The sequence below is a fragment of the Lissotriton vulgaris genome, unplaced genomic scaffold (assembly GCF_964263255.1).
Source record: "Lissotriton vulgaris unplaced genomic scaffold, aLisVul1.2 SCAFFOLD_3061, whole genome shotgun sequence".
NCBI classification, from domain to species: Eukaryota; Metazoa; Chordata; class Amphibia; order Caudata; family Salamandridae; genus Lissotriton; species Lissotriton vulgaris.
Genome location: NW_028248485.1, coordinates 200,998 through 217,965, shown reverse-complemented (window position 1 = coordinate 217,965; position 16,968 = coordinate 200,998). Strand labels below are relative to the sequence as shown.

The following is a 16,968-nucleotide window of genomic DNA, read 5'->3' as shown; positions in this document are numbered from 1 at the left end:
GTCGAGCTGCACTCAGGTCCTGTGGATGTGGATTTTTTGTTTGACACTTTCTCAGTGGCTGAAAAGTCAGTCAAGACATTGCTCAAGGGAGTGCTAAAGCACGCGACTGAGGTCTTCAAAGAGCCCACCCGGGCGCGTGTCATCAATCCTCGCATTGACAAATATAAGGCAGTGCCCTCGGATCCAACATACATCAAGGGACACTTGCCGCTGGACTCGTTGGTGGTATCCAACGCACGCAAGAGGGCGAACTCGCAGACCACTGGTGACGCTCCTCCCCCAGACAAAGAGTCTAAAATATTTGAGGCCTCAGGGAAACGGATTGCTGCACAGGCAGCTAATATTTGGCGAGTCTCAAACACGCAGGCCCTACTTGCACGCTACGATAGGGCTCATTATGACACCCTAGAAACACTGCTGCAACACTTGCCTGACCAGTACAAGGAGGCAGGAGAAATGTTAATTCAGGAAGGAAAGCTCATCACAAACGCTTCCATCAAATGTGCGCTGGACGTGGCTGATACAGCCTCCAGGGCCATCAACACTAGTGTGTTGCTGAGAAGACATGCATGGCTTAGGATATCAGGCTTCAAACCGGATATACAAACAACCATCCTGAACCAAACAGTTAATCCTGACCACCTGTTCGGCCCTGAGGTGGATGCGACACTGGAAAAAATGAAGAAAGACACACTGCTAAGTCTATGGGGGCCCTCCAGTCTCAGCAGTTTCGGGGTGGTTCCTTTCGCCGCTCCAATACCAGAGGCACCTCAAGGGGTCAGGCATCGCAGTCCACACAGTATTATAAAAGTAATACCCAAGCCTCATACACCAACAAGGGTAGAGGTGGCTACAGAGGCAACAACATCAAAGGCAGGGGACGTGGAAACAACAGCTCCAGGTCCACCACCGCCAACAAGCAGTGACGTCTTGTCACTGCCCCCCGACCACACAACACCGGTCGGGGGGAGACTCCAGCAGTTCCTGCCCACGTGGAAATCCATCACCACGGACAGGTGGGTCAAGTCTCTTATCCAGTACGGTTACTGTCTGGAACTTACTTCCACTCCACCAAACATACCTCCAAGAAGCCGTCCTATGTCCGGCGAGCACTTGCACTTGTTGCAGCAGGAAGTTCAGGTCATGCTGCAAAAAGGGGCAATAGAGCTCGTCCCACTGCAGGAAAGGGGTACAGGGGTTTACTCTCTGTACTTTCTAATCCCCAAAAAGGACGGATCCCTACGGCCCATCCTGGACCTCAGGCCCCTCAACTGGTACATTCTCTCGGAGCATTTCCATATGCTCACGTTGCAGCAGGTACTCCCTCTGCTTCAACGGGGGGACTTCCTGGCTACGTTGGATCTAAAAGATGCATACTTTCATATCCCCTTGCATCCTTCCCACAGGAAGTATCTCAGATTCACAATTCAAGACCAGCACTACCAGTTCAGGGTTCTGCCGTTCGGGGTCACCACAGCGCCAAGGGTCTTTACGAAGTGCCTGCCGACTGTGGCGGCGCATCTACGACGCCAGAACGTCCACGTCTACCCTTACCTGGACGACTGGCTCATTCAGGCAAAAACAGAGCAGCAGTGCGCCGACCACGTGTCCCGCACCATTCATCTCCTGCACGATCTGGGATTCTCTCTGAACTACCCGAAATCCCATCTCCAGCCCGCCCATGTACGACAGTATCTGGGCGCGACAATAAACACTCTGGCAGCCACTGCGCAGCCAAATTCAGTGAGAATCGCCAGTATCCAAACGCTGATCCAACGACTCAGACCCCAACACTCGCTTCCAGCGAAAGTGTTCATGCAGTTGATAGGCATGATGGCCTCCTGCATCTCCATTGTCCCGCACGCGAGACTACATATTCGTCCGCTTCAGGAGTGCCTAGCACGTCAGTGGACTCAGGCTCATGGGCAACTGACAGACCTAGTGTTGGTGAGCGGTCGGGCATACAACTCTCTGCATTGGTGGAATCCACAAAACCTTTGCAAGGGCCGACCATTCCAAGAGCCTGTGCCACAGATTATCCTGACGACGGACGCTTCTCTCCAGGGATGGGGAGCGCATGTACTCCACTACACGGTGCAGGGACTATGGACACTACAGCAAAGGAAGATGCACATCAATGTGTTGGAACTGATGGCAATCTTCATGGCCTTGAAGGCGTTCAAAGTACATCTGTGCAACAAAGTCGTGTTGATCCGGACGGACAACAGGACAGCCATGTACTACATTCAGAAGCAGGGAGGCACACACTCTCCGCAGCGGTCTCATCTGGCTCAGAGCATGTGGAAGTGGGCCATTCAGAGGAACATCTTCCTAATGGCAGAGCATCTCCCGGGCAAGGACAACCAGATGGCGGACCTGCTCAGCAGGCACAGCCATCAAATGCACGAGTGGGAGATACATCCATCAGTACTCCAACCGTACTTCCAAAGGTGGGGTCATCCAGCGATAGACCTGTTCGCCACAAAGGAGAACGCAAAATGCCAAAGCTTCGCCGCCAGGTTCCCACACCCGCAATCACAGGGCAATGCGATGTGGATGAACTGGTCAGGCAGATTTGCGTACGCTTTTCCCCCAGCACCTCTGATACCGCTGGTGGCATGCAAGCTCAGGCAGCACTCGATGACTCTCATCCTGGTTGCTCCAACGTGGGCTCGCCAACCGTGGTACACCACGTTTCTGGAACTCTCCGTGGTACCGCATCAAAGGCTTCATCTCACTCCCAGCCTTCTGACGCAGAGCCATGGCGACATTCAGCACCCAGATCCGCAACAGCTCAACCTGGCGATCTGGCTCCTGAAGTCCTAGAGTTTGGCTACCTCAATCTTCCTCCCGATTGCATGAACATCATTCGGGAGGCAAGGAAGCCCACTACTAGAGCTTGTTATGCGGCTAAATGGAAGAGGTTTGTCATTTACTGTGTTAACCACGATATTGACCCGCTAGATGCTTCCATTCAAAACATCATTTGTTACCTGTTCCACCTGTATCAATGCAATTTGGCGTACTCTTCCATCCGCATTCACCTGTCTGCTATGGCAGCATACCTCCAGAATAGGCAACACCTGTCACTTTTTAAGGTCCCTGCTATCAAGGCTTTTCTGGAAGGACTCAAGAGAGTCATTCCACCAAGGACCCCACCAGCTCCAGAATGGAACCTCAATGTGGTTCTTACAAGACTGATGGGTCCTCCCTTCGAGCCACTGCACTCTTGTGAGCTTCAGTTTCTGACTTGGAAGGTTGCTTTCTTAGTAGCAATTACATCGCTACGGAGGGTTAGCGAGTTGCAGGCGCTCACCATCCAAGAACCTTTCTTCCAAGTACATGCTAACAGGGTTGTGCTCCGCACTAACCCTAAATTCTTACCCAAGGTTGTATCTCAATTCCATATGAACCAGACAATTGAGTTGCCGGTGTTTTTCCAAAACCCAGAGACTCTGGCGGAGCGGATGCTCCACACCCTTGACGTTAAAAGAGCCTTGATGTACTACGTGGACAGGACAAAAGATTTTCGCAAAACCAAGCAGCTTTTCGTTGCTTTTGCCACACACCACAAGGGAAACTCTATCTCCAAAGCTGGGATCGCTAGGTGGATCGTGAAATGCATTCAAATCTGTTACGCTAAAGCTAAACGCACTCTCACTATCCCACCAAGAGCCCACTCCACCAGGAAGTTGGGGGCCTCTATGGGTTTCCTAGGTAACATTCCCTTAGAAGATATTTGTAGAGCAGCCACATGGTCTACCACACATACTTTCACTGCACATTACTGTGTAGACGTGCACTCCAAACAGCAGGCAGCTGTTGGTCAGGCTGTTCTCAAAACATTTTTTCAGACTGCTGCAGCTGGCACGGGCGGCCGCCGCTAATGGAGGGACTGCTATATATTCTATGCACAGATATGAATTCAGCAGCCCACATGCCTCGAACTGCAAATGCTACTTACCAGTATGCATCTGTTCTTGGCATGTAGGGCTGCTGACATTCATATCGCCCACCCTCCTCCCCGGCGCCTGTAGCAGCTGCAGTATTTATATGCTCATAGCATGGTCATCACTCACATACTTCACTCCATCTCTGCCAATGGCTAAAAACAATCTGGGGATGGAGGCGATGCCCATGCGCACTGTAGTCCAGGGGAGGAGCCACCTATCTCGTGATACTTCGAAGACTCTTCCAGGACAACAATGTGCAATCATCCGGACCCAACACTAGGCGGCGATCTATGCACAGATATGAATGTCAGCAGCCCTACATGCCAAGAACAGATGCATACTGGTAAGTAGCATTTGCATTCAGCAGAGATGTCCTGGCAGAGGCAACAATAACAAGCAGCAGTCTGCCTTCAAACAGCCTCCGCAACTGTTCGCCACTCCGGTGGGAGGGAGTGTGTCATCATCTGGAAGAGTGGAGATCCATAACAAAGGACAGATGGGTGCTGAATATTGTGCAGCATGGTTACTTGCTGAGGTTCAAGTCCCCTCCTCCGCAGGCTTTTCCTCAAGTAAAGCTACTTCCCCGTTTCCACAGCCTCAAGAAAAAGGCTATAGAGGAGTTCCTTCCATGCAGAGTAATCAAGGAGTCTACTCTCGCTACTTTCTTGTTTAAAAAAGAGGGGCAGTCAAAGAATACAGGCCCATTCTAGACCTACGACTACTAAACAGATTCATCCGGAAAGAAAAATCTGCATGCTAGCCCTGCATCAGATCTTTCCCCATCAGGGGCACTGGATGTGTGCAATCGACATGCATGATGCTTACTTTCACATACCTGTCTCAGTGAGGCACCGAAAGTTTCTCAGGTTTCAGATCAGGCGCCAGCTCTACCAGTATGGAGTGCTTCAGTTTGGCCTCAAATCCGCGCCATGGACATTCTCAAAGTGCATGGCGGTGGTGGCTGCTTTTCTCTGCAGGCAGAAGATCTTTGTCTATCCTTATCTAGACGATTGGCTGCTGAAAAGCTCCACTCCGGCTCTGCTTCAAGACCATCTTTAGTTCTGTCTCAACATGATGAACTCATTGGGGTTGCAGGTCAACTTCAAGAAATCAGTACTCAATCCTTCCCAATGGATTAATTACCTGGGCGCTTCCCTGGACTCCGTTCAAGCAAGCGTGTGTCCTTTGGAGGAGAAATGGTCATCCATGCTTCTGAAGTGTCATCTTCTACTGGACAATCACAGTCCCACAGCCAGACAAGTGTCCTTTCTCCTGGGATTGATGGCCTTGTGCATCTACATCGTGCCCAATGCACCCCTTCACATGAGGCCTCTGCAGCAGGCTCTCGAGAACCAATGGTCTGAGGTCCGGTCCCTGGGAGGACCGTGTCTCTCTTCCACAGGTGCCAAAGACTCGATCAAATGGTGGATGAAACGCTCCAACCTTCTCCGGGGAGTTCCATTCCATCACCCTCCTCCATCGCAGTCCGTGATCACGGATGCCTCTCTTCAAGGCTGGGGTGGCTTCAGGTTCAAGGCCTCTGGTCCGAAGTAGAGCAAGGCTACCACATCAACTGCTTCGAGCCGTACATCTGGCGCTCAAATCTCTTTACCCGTCTCTGCACACCAACTACATCCAAGTTCAGACGGACAACACGACAACCATGTTCTATCTGAACAAGCAGGGAGGCACCAGGTCAAGAGTACTATCCCTGGAAGCGCAAGACATCTGGCACTGGCTCCTGGCAAGAGGTCGATCCATTGTGGCAGTTCATCTACCAGTAATACAAAATGTCCAAGCGGACTGCCTAAGCAGAGACTTCGTAGAAGCGCATGATTGGGTGCTCAACGAAGAAGTTGCGCAGGAGGTCTTTCATCTATGGGGTGTACCAGACATAGACTTGTTCGCAGATGCCGCAAATACAAAATGCCTCGTCTTCGCGTCCAGTTTCCCCCAAAAGGGCTCACGGGGGAAAGCACTTTTGATCAGCTGGTCGCAGAGTGGGCAGGTGACTCTGATGATGCCTGGATCCAGAGTCCTTGTAGTTGGTTTCTTCAGGACTGGTCCGCTGTCCAGGGGATATTGGTGTCTTTTTCTAAGGCAGCAGTCCTCCGAGGGTTTTTAGAGGTTTATGAATGCAACACAGGTCTCCGCAATATCAAAGCTGGAGACAGGTCAGTAGGGCTGGGGTCAAGGCAGTCGTCGTCTTCAGTATTCCCTGCAGGGATTTCTTTGTTCATCTTAGGTGGTCAAAGACCTAGATTCTAGGTCTGGGGGGAGTCTCCTTTAGGGGCGTTTTAGGGGAGTAGTAGGCAGGGCCAATGGGCACTTTATCTGAAGTGACTACACCCGCTATTGTACCACCCTCTTGTGGGAGGGGACATAGACCTAGCCCTGATTGGTGGAGTACCCTCATCTTCGAGATGAAGGGGGACTGAATGCTATGCTTAATCTCTCCTCCCCCTCCTTAGGGGCGAAGTTGGCAAAGATAGGCTTACCACCTATTCTTCTTAGTTTTTCTCGCCAGTTTTCCTGCCCATGGCGGGGGGTGTAAACAGGTGGCTGTTGCCTTCTGCTGCTAGTTTCAGAGGCTGGGGGTTGCATTACAAAGGCGGCAGGCCTTTTTAAGCTTCTCTCTCTCGCATTAGCTCTGTGCCCATCCTGGAGGATGAGGTTCCCAGGCTGTGCATTGTTTCTGTTCCCAGAGAGTAGAGTTTCCCGTCTCAGGTGTCCCTACAGATATCTGGTGGTGGCAGGCTACCTCCAGCCAGTCTGTGACCACACCAGTGTTGGTAGGTTTTCAGGGGGCACATCCGAGTTGCCCTCTGAGTACATGGTTCAATAAATATTGCACTGGTATCAGTGTGGGTTTGAGATGAGTAGTTGTTTACCAAACATTCCTGGGTTCAGAGAAGCCATCATCGTGCTGGGGAACTTGAGTTGGTGAGTTTCCAGTCCATGTACTCTCTATGGCTTCCCTGGTACTGACAATAGTTAAGGGCATTCTCAGATATTGTAGGGGCATATCTGCTCATGAAAATATGCCCACACCTGTAGCATGGTGCCTCCTGCCTTCGGGCTGGAAGGCCTGCTAGTGGGGTGACTTACCTGTACTTTAGGCAGTACTAGTTGGCATGGCACACTGGCAGTGTGCCATGTGGACTTTGTCACTTTGTCCGTGCCATTAACGCTCCAGTGGTAGTCTGAATGGCCTAGGTGAAGGGTCCCTAGAGGACCCTCTTCAGTCCCAATGCCCTAGGTACCCAGTACCATTTTCTAGGAACTTACCTGAATGGCCAATTGTTAAACCCTTTTAGGGAAGAAGCACTGTCACAGGGGACCTAGTTGGCAAGTACCCTGTGCACTATAATCGAAGCTGCATCAAATACTGGGCAAAAAGTGGGGGCTAACCATGTCAAAAGAGGCACTTTCTCAACACTGCAACCATAATCTTACTTTTGCAGCACTCCATAAGTGAATTACTCCTTACTGAAGAAATCTCTTCCCTCCAGCTGCGGATTCACATGTAGATATCCCCTAGTCCCTTCTCAGCATAAGTTAGACTTTTGTTGGGCCACCAGAGGAGACCACACTGGTAAGGTGCTTTTTTCCCCTTAATGTGTGAAGAGGGAAACTTGGAAGAGGAACAGTCGATGAGATGATAGGTTGTCCAGACATTGCTTATATCCAAAGTTACTTTATTATTTAGGAATAACGAGTATATACTCAACATATAATAATGCCAACCTCAGTCATCCACCAGGCGCTTCAGATCTCATCAGCCTTTCCCTTTCATTGAGATACTCAAACGGTCTAAAGTAGAACCATCCCAGACGTTAATCACTGACATCCCAAAAGAAGCATTCCTGGCTCATGTGCAATCACATAGTGTAGGAAGCTGGCTTTGTAAATAGTAGACCGAAAAGAGGTACACTATTTAGAAAGTCTAGTCAACCCTCATTGGTTTACATGATTTAAATTAATAATCCAAAATGCTCTCGTTTGTGATGGTGTGTGCAAGCAGTTTAGGCTTATCAGAGGGTAGTGTTAATGAATTAGTTAAACACGCACAGAATCCATGAATGAAAGACGCACTTAAGGTGAAACAACTCGAGCCTGTTTAAAAAAAAAAAAAAAAACATTTTCACATTGCCAACACTAAGAACTGCAATCTTGGTTAAGTACTTTTTGAGACAGTGATTTTACAAGAAATCGAAAATGCACGTATCAGCAGAATAACCTGATAAAGTAATCCTGTGAAGAAAAGCATATACTGCATACGGTCACTTGTCAACGGCTTACAGGACTGTTCTCAGGACTTAAGGTAAGTAGTGACCAAGGTCCAAAATGGCACCAACAGGTCACCTCGGTCAGCTCTGAGGTGTCTGGGTGCAGAGGTGATTTTTGCTGTCAGGTGACCTGTTGAAGTCCATAGAAAACAGTACCTGCATAAAGAAGCTGCAAGCGGAGATTGGTGGGGGAAACTGCGGGCGGCAGCAATCTGTTAGAGCCCAAAGGAGTGGGGGGAGGTGGGGCTCGGGTCTTTAAGGACTCTGCAGCTGGGATGCAGAGTTGGTTGATCTCGACTCTGGCTGTAGAGCTTGTGTGCAGTGGTCTTTGGTCTCGCGGGTTGCGCCGGTCAGAGGCACTCTGTGTCAATGACCCGGCAGAAACTGGCTGCAGTCAGGAAGGTCGGGGGGCCATCAGGCAGAACTCAAGGGTGAGTTCAGGTTTTGGGGGTCTCTGGGTGCTAGAGACATCATAGTGGCTTGGACTCAGGCTGTGGGGCTCAGGTGCATAGGTGCTTTGAGGTGCCGGCTCGTGGTGGGCAGAGACCCTTGCTTCAGGTGACCACCTGGAGATGGGGACACAGCAGCACAGCTAGGTCCCTCTTTATGGTGGCTTCTGTGGTGGCTACGTCTGTCGTCAGCTGGTCGGTCTCTGTTGGGTCGGAGTCTGGATTGGACCACCACCAAGTCATGGCTGCTGCAAAGGGTCCTGTACCCTGAGTTTTGGGGCTGGAGGGCTCATGGAGGATCTAGCATCTCCTATCTCACTGGGGAGACTGGGCTGTCCTCTTGGAGCATGGAACACCTACATCTGAAAGAAACACGTTAGTGTTAGATTCCTTACCTTAGAATATCCCCAGGCGTCAGTCTGGATCCGGAAACTTTTGCGTAGCAGTACCCCTGCGCGTCGGTAGGCGTCGTCTGCAGGCGTCCCCTGCGGCTCCGCGTCCGTCGTCGGCGTCGTGCGCCGTGATGACGTCGCTGGAGTACATAGACGCCGCCTCCGCGCGCTGACGTCAGTTCTTCTTTTTTCCGCGCCAGTGGACGCAGATCTGAAGAGCAGTACTCCGGTCTTTGACCAAGTTTTTTCGATTGTCTTTTTCTACTATTGTGCCTGATAGGATGCCAGGATTTAAGAATTGCGATGGCTGTGAGCGCACGATGTCGGTCACAGACCATCACCGCCTCTGCCTCCGGTGTCTGGGCCCCGACCACGACGTGGAATCCTGCGTCGACTGCCGGGCCCTTACCAACAAGGCTAGACGGGAGCGGTCCCGCAAGCTGCTGGAGCTCCGGGTGTCGGCCCCACGTCGGGACCGGGAGCGGTCCCGGTCCGGCCGGAGGTCGAGAGAGCGTTCGAGGGAGCGGTCGCGGAGCCGCGCCGGGCGCTCCGGAAGTCGACGCCACTCGTCATCCTCGTCAGGTAAGAAACACAAGAAGTCGGGGCGTCGTCATCGTACCCCCGACTCCCCCCGACGCTCGCGCGATGCGGCCGGGGGCTCGGGTGACCCCATCCCCGCGGCTCCGCGAGAGTCGCCGGCGCGGCCTGCCTCATACCCTCCGGTCCCTGGGCATGGCGCGACGCCTGAGGAGATCGAGGCGTTCCTCATGGCCATGAGGGCGCTCGCTTCTCCGACGGGGCCTACGGCGCCTTCGGGCCCAGTGCTACCGTCTGGGGGCCCTGGCGGTTCGGGTGTCCCTGCCTCGGCGCCGCCGACGGCTCCGACCCCGGCGCCGCAGGGGCCTTCGGGATCGGCGCCGGCTGGTCTTCCGGCCTCCCCGGCGCCGTTGCCATCGGGGTTACCCCCGACGCCGCCCCCGCGCGGCGCCGGTTCTCCGCTGCCGGTTCCGGCCGGCGGTGGGGTTCCGGCGCCGGCTCCGGGCGGCGCCGTCCCCTTACCTTCTCCGACGCCGGACGCGGCGCCGGACGGGCGTCGATCGACGCCGGTCCCGGCGCCGATGGGGCCCATGAACCCCGAGGAGCCGGTCTTCATCATTGACTCCGAATACGGAGAGGATGAGGAGTACGGTGAAGGTTGGGAGGGGTCCGAGGACCCTCTGGCTCGCGAGTGCCAGTATGACCCGGACTGGACAGGTGACTTGGGGGATGCCAGTGGTTTGGACGACTCCCCTAACCCTGGTTTGATCTCTCCTCCAACCGTGGCATCGGTGGAGGGAGCTGCCTATTCTGTGGTGCTGATGAGGGCTGCCAAGGCCTTAAACCTTGAGCTCCCCGTCGCGGCCGTGAGGCCTAACATCCTCACCGAGGTCTTCAAACCGCAGTCATGCCCTTTGGAGCCTCTGCTGCCGTTTAATGAAGCCTTGTCTGACGTTCTGTTGGGCACGTGGTCCAGGCCCGCTTCAGGTGCGCCTGTTGATCGGAACGTGGCCAGGCGCCACCGTCCTTGTCCGGACGACCCCAAGTACCTGTCTACCCACCCCACTCCTGAGAGTCTGGTGATCCAGGCCTCGACCTCCCAGTCCGCATTCCCGTCGGCCCCGCCCGACCGGGAATCCAAGAGGTATGACCAGTTTGGCAAAAAGGTCTTCTCGTCCATTAGTTTGGGCCTGCGGTCTTGCAACACCGCCTGCCTCTTGGGCCGCTACACCCACTCTGTGTGGGATACGGTCGCGGAGCTGCTGCCAGAATGCCCCATGGAGGTGCGGGCAAAGCTCGGTCAAGCTGTAGCTGAGGGCCGGGATGCAGCGAAATATTCCATTCGGTGTGGTCTTGATACGACCGACTCGCTGGGCAGGGCTATGTCTACGACGGTGGCGATTCGTCGTCACGCCTGGCTGAGATCCGCCAATTTTTCGGCTGATGTCCAAAATACACTGATGGACATGCCGTTTGATGGCTGTCACCTGTTCGGTGACAAAGCGGACCACGCGCTGGAACGCTTCAAGGACTCCAGGGTCACGGCCAAGTCCTTGGGTCTCTCGACCCAGCGTCAGCAACCGGGTTCGTTTCGTCCCTTTCGTGGCCAAGGAAGGGGCGCCCCCACACGTGCTGCCAGCCACGCGCCGCAACAATCCTTCCAACGCGGTGGCGGCCGTGGAAACCGCCGTGGTGGCGGTCGGGGACAACGGCGGGGTCAGACCACACCTTCCCCCGCAGCATCTACCCCAAAATCCTCCTAGTCCGTGCTTTCGGCCCCATGTGACGCCAGTGGGTGGCAGGGTTCGCCATCACCACGCTCACTGGCGCACGATCACTTCGGACAGGTGGGTGCTGCAAATTGTCCGAAGGGGCTACTCCCTCCCCTTCGAGACCTCTCCTCCAGCCATGCCACCGCAGAACCACCGTGTGTCGGGGGACCACTTGACACTTCTGCAGGGGGAAGTTACGGCCCTCTTGGCCAAGGGGGCCATCGAGCGCGTTCCTGGGCCAGAAGTAGGGCGTGGTTGTTATTCCCACTACTTTCTGGTGCCCAAGAAGGACAAGGGGGGCCTACGTCCTATCTTGGATCTAAGGAACGTCAACGGCTTCCTCCGGAAGGAGAAGTTCAAGATGTTGACGTTAGCTCAGGTCTTGGCTGCTCTAGACCCGCAAGACTGGATGGTAGCGTTGGACTTGCAGGACGCCTATTTTCACATCCCCGTCCTGCCGGCCCACCGGCGTTACCTGCGGTTCACGGTAGGCCAGGAGCACTTTCAGTTTATCGTGCTCCCCTTCGGCCTTACCAGCGCCCCACGGGTGTTCACAAAGGTGATGGCGGTGGTCGCAGCCCATCTGCGCAGGTTGGGGGTTTCAGTCTTCCCCTACCTAGACGACTGGTTGTTGAAGGCGGGCTCGCCCCAGACAGTCGTCCACCACCTTCAGATGACGGCAGACCTCTTGCACGACCTGGGGTTCTCCATCAACGTGCCGAAATCACACCTGTGTCCCTCTCAAAAGCTCCTTTTCATCGGAGCGGTTCTGGACTCGGCGCAGTTTCGGGTTTATCCTCCGGAACGGCGGGTTCGGGATATTCAGGCTTTGATTCCCATCTTTCAGCCGCTATCCCGAGTCTCGGTCAGGTTGACGCTGCGGCTGCTGGGACTGATGGCTTCCTGCATCCTTCTGGTGCATCACGCCAGGTGGCGGATGCGGGCTCTGCAGTGGGACCTGAAGTTTCAGTGGGCCCAGCATCGGGGCAACTTGTCCGACCACGTCTTGATCTCGGAGGGCACTGCGAGACAACTGCAGTGGTGGCTTACGGACCGCGATTGGGTCAGGGGCAAGTCCCTCTCCCTTCCCCAACCGGAGCACGTTGTCGTGACGGACGCGTCCCTCCAGGGCTGGGGTGGCCACTTGGGAGAGGCAGAGATCAGAGGCATCTGGTCTCCGGCGGAGTCCCGGCTCCATATCAATCTGTTGGAGCTGCGGGCGATTCGTCTGGCACTGAAGGCATTCCTCCCCTTTGTCAACGGGAGTGTAGTGCAGGTGTTCACCGACAACACCACCGCCATGTGGTACTGCAACAAACAGGGCGGAGTGGGGTCGTGGACCCTTTGCCAGGAGGCTCTGCGCCTCTGGCAATGGCTGGAACGTCAGGGCGTGACTCTGACGGTTCAACACCTGGCGGGTTCTCTGAACGCCAGGGCGGACGAACTCAGCCGTCGGTGCTCGATGGATCACGAATGGCGTCTGAACTCGGACGTGGCGCAAGGCATCTTTCTGCAATGGGGAGAGCCTTGGTTAGATCTATTCGCCACAGAAGAGAACGCGCAATGTCATCAGTTCTGCGCGTTGGAGTTTCCAAGACGGCACTCGCACGGCGACGCCTTTCGGCGCGAGTGGAGTTGCGGTCTGTTATACGCCTTTCCGCCTATACCACTTCTGCCCAGAGTGCTGAAGAAGATCAGGCGCGACCGGGCCCAAGTTATCCTTGTGGCTCCGGACTGGGCTCGAAGGTACTGGTATCCCGAGCTACTCAGCATGTCAGTCGGTCCCCCGATCCGCCTGCCCCTTCAGGAGGACCTTCTGTCGCAGCAGCAGGGGACGGTCCTCCACCCGAACCTGTCCAGTCTCCACCTCCATGCTTGGAGATTGAGCGGCGGCAGTTGAGGCCATTTGACTTGCCTCCTGAAGTCTGTGATGTTATTCTGGCAGCCAGGCGTCCCTCCACTAAGTCGGTATACGCCTGTCGGTGGAACAGATTTGTGGCATGGTGCACAGCAAAGGCTGTGGATCCTCTTTCTGCCCCTCTTTCGGAGGTTCTTCTGTTTCTTCTTTCTCTTGCCCAGCAGGGCTCTGCTCTGGGCACTATCAAGGGTTACCTTTCTGCCCTTTCAGCCTTTTTGAGGCTTCCTGATCAGCCTTCTTTGTTCAAATCCCCGATTGTAACTCGATTCTTGAAAGGCATCACTCACATGTTTCCACCTGTTCCGTTTGTGATGCCTCAGTGGGATTTGAACCTGGTTCTAACTTTCCTGATGTGTGCTCCCTTTGAGCCCCTTCATTCTTGCCCTCTCCGTCTCCTGACTTTAAAGACGGCTTTCCTGGTTGCCATCACCTCTGCCAGGAGGGTGAGTGAGCTCCAGGCTCTTTCTGTCCAACCTCCTTTCCTGTCCATTCATCCTGACAAGGTGGTTCTGAGGACTAGACCTTCTTTCCTGCCCAAGGTTGTTTCGGCCTTTCACATCGGGCAGTCCATCACCCTCCCTTCCTTCTTCCCGCCTCCGCATCCTTCAAAGGATGAAGAGCGGCTCCATCGTCTGGACCCAAAACGTGCGCTTTCATTTTACATGGATCGCACACGCCAGTTCCGGGTGGATGACCAACTGTTTGTTGGCTACGTGGGTGCGAAGAAGGGACGGGCGGTTTGTAAACGAACCATCTCTCGATGGGTCGTCCTCTGCATCAAAGCGTGCTACTCTTTGGCTCGGAAGGAGCCTCCTGTTGGGCTGAGGGCCCATTCCACTCGGGCCACGGCGGCTACTACTGCCCTGGGCCGGGGAGTCCCCTTGCAGGACATTTGCCAGGCGGCTACGTGGGCCTCGCTGCACACCTTTGCGAGGCACTACTGCCTGGACAGTCAAGTCCGGAGGGATGGCTTCTTTGGCCGTTCTGTCCTCCAGGACTTTCTGGTGTAGTTTTGTATTGGTTCGCAGACCCACCACCGGGGTTGGTATTGCTGGGGTATGTATTCTAAGGTAAGGAATCTAACACTAACGTGTTTCTTTCAGATGAACAAGTTACTTACCTTCGGTAACGATATATCTGTAAGAAACATTAGTTAGTGTTAGATTCCTTACCGAACCCACCCATCCTCCCCGTTCTGCGAACTGATACCTAGGGTTAAGGTCATCCCTTTCAGGGCCCTAGTTTTTACATGGCACCAGTGTTGGTTCTCTCATGGCTCTGCGTCTCCTGGCGCGGAAAAGCTGTGTGCAAAGAACTGACGTCAGCGCGCGGAGGCGGCGTCTATGTACTCCAGCGACGTCATCACGGCGCACGACGCCGACGACGGACGCGGAGCCGCAGGGGACGCCTGCAGACGACGCCTACCGACGCGCAGGGGTACTGCTACGCAAAAGTTTCCGGATCCAGACTGACGCCTGGGGATATTCTAAGGTAAGGAATCTAACACTAACTAATGTTTCTTACAGATATATCGTTACCGAAGGTAAGTAACTTGTTCGCCTGGGAGGCTGCTGCGTTGGAAGTCTGGTGGTCAGCAGCTCGGTGAACCGGAGCTTGCGTTCATTGCCGGTAGGATGCAGGGGAAGAGCTCCTCTAATCCAAAGAAAATGCTGGCTTGATTAACGAAGTGCTGGAAGCTCTCTGATGGTTTTGGAGACTGCACAACTGCAGGACATGTCATCTTCTCGCAGTTGGCAGGATAGCAGGCAGGCGGGGTTTGGCACCAAGTCTGGTTCTTGACCACAGTCCTTACTTTTCCAGTTCTTCTTGGTCCTTCTTTTGGAGACAGTTGACCACCTAAATACTGAATTTTGGGGCTTGGAGGGTAGTAGTCAATGGGCTTGAAGTCCTGGCCCTGATATGCTAACTCACTAGCCACCCTGTTGGAGGAGGTGTGATCACCTTCGTCTGACGCAGGCATTGTTTCTGGCCTCCTGGCATAGGCTCTCACCTGCAGGGAACCGGTCTGTGGCAGCAGGCAAGACTACACCAGTCAACCAGCACACAGACGCTAGTGGGTTTTCAGGGGGCACCTCGAAGGTGTCCTCTGGGTGCATATTTTAGTAAATCCATACTGATGCCAGTAGTGGATTTGTTAAGACATGGTGTTTGACACCAAACACAGAAGGTTTCAGTAGAGCAATAATGTAGCTGGTGACCTCTTTGTGACAAGTGCCCACGACATATACTTAAGATGGCTTCCCTGTTCACTTGTACTATTCAGCAATTGAACTAGACAGGAAAGGGGCATAGCTGCTCATGCAGATATGTCCACACGTAATATAATGCATGCTGCCATAGAGCTGTAAGGCCTACTGTAGGGCTGACTTACATATGTTTCATGCACTGTCTTGGGTCATGTCGCACAGGGTGTGGGCCATGTTGTCTTTCCACTTTTGTCTGCACCATTTACGCAGCCTGTCATGCAGTCTGCCATTTACCCTACAGATCGCAAGTCCTGAAGTGGGCAATTGTGTAGCAATGTTCTGCTGCTTATTGTTCCAGTGCAAACATAACAATTCAGGTTTACAGACTTGCAAGACTTTCCTGATACCATCTGATTCTATTGAAGATTCACCTCAGACTCCTGTCCAGATAAAACTGCCAGATGTATCATGACTTGAGGTAGATCAACCAGACAGCATTGTTCCTCACCACTTAGAATTAGGCCAATTTCAAATTTCCTAGCAGATTACTAGGCGATACTGGCAAAGCAGTTTGAGCTGCAATTACGTCTTTAACAGGAAAGTGAAAATTCTTCTGTGTACGGTGAAAGAGTAAAGGCTTCTTCCCATTGAGATGTTGCCACACCAAGAACTGCCATACCTGCTATACTTGGCCCAAGAAGGTCTCCAATATTCGTCACTCATCTGGCTGTGATATCAAAATTTAGACAAAGGACGTCGTTTTTTTCCCAAAGCTTCATCAAGTAGTTCATCAAAGGACACTTTAGAACCTTCCCTCCTGTTAAGTACCACCCCAAGTGCCCTTTTCCCAGTGCCCCTCCACCAGTGCTGTAGAGTTCAACATGATTCTAAGTCTACTGAGGCAGTCTCCTTTTAAGCCAAAGCATGAGGCACATGTCGTATACCTCTCCTGGGAAATCAATTGGTCTCAGCAAGGAGACTAGGAAAGCTCCAAGGTTTCAAAATAAAGGAAACTTACATCCACTTTAAAAATAACCTTGCACACCCATACCAAGTTAACTTCAAATTTCCCCTCAGGCTTTCATTTCAACAGGTCCGTTATTCTTCACCCCTTTATTTTTTCATAATTCAATACCCTCAGGAGAATAGAGTTTGACGTTCACTGGATGTGCGCAGGTGCATCAAGTTTTAATTTCCAACCTTAATCCATAAGTAAGATAACATACGTTTATATACAGATCTAAAATTCTTCCAGTTCATATTATTATTTAGGAATCCTTCCATCTTAAATTATTCATTTATTCTGATGGGTCTGGAATTGCAAAATGCAGTCCTGGATATTCAGTTGGACCTTAGCATGCTTATCACTAATTAATTGTATGGTACCTGAGTTAAAACAACAATTGTATTCCCTATTTTGTTCATCACTAATCTCTCTGTTTTTCAGTGAG

At 53.1% G+C, this 16,968-nt stretch overlaps 1 protein-coding gene across 1 annotated transcript in view; it reads left to right on the top strand.

The window, feature by feature from the left end:
- The window catches only part of CNOT6 (CCR4-NOT transcription complex subunit 6), a gene marked incomplete at its 5' end in the record, with an annotated part of 237,081 nt that overhangs the window by 48,347 nt on the left and 171,766 nt on the right, over nucleotides 1-16,968 (top strand). The window lies entirely within an intron of this gene.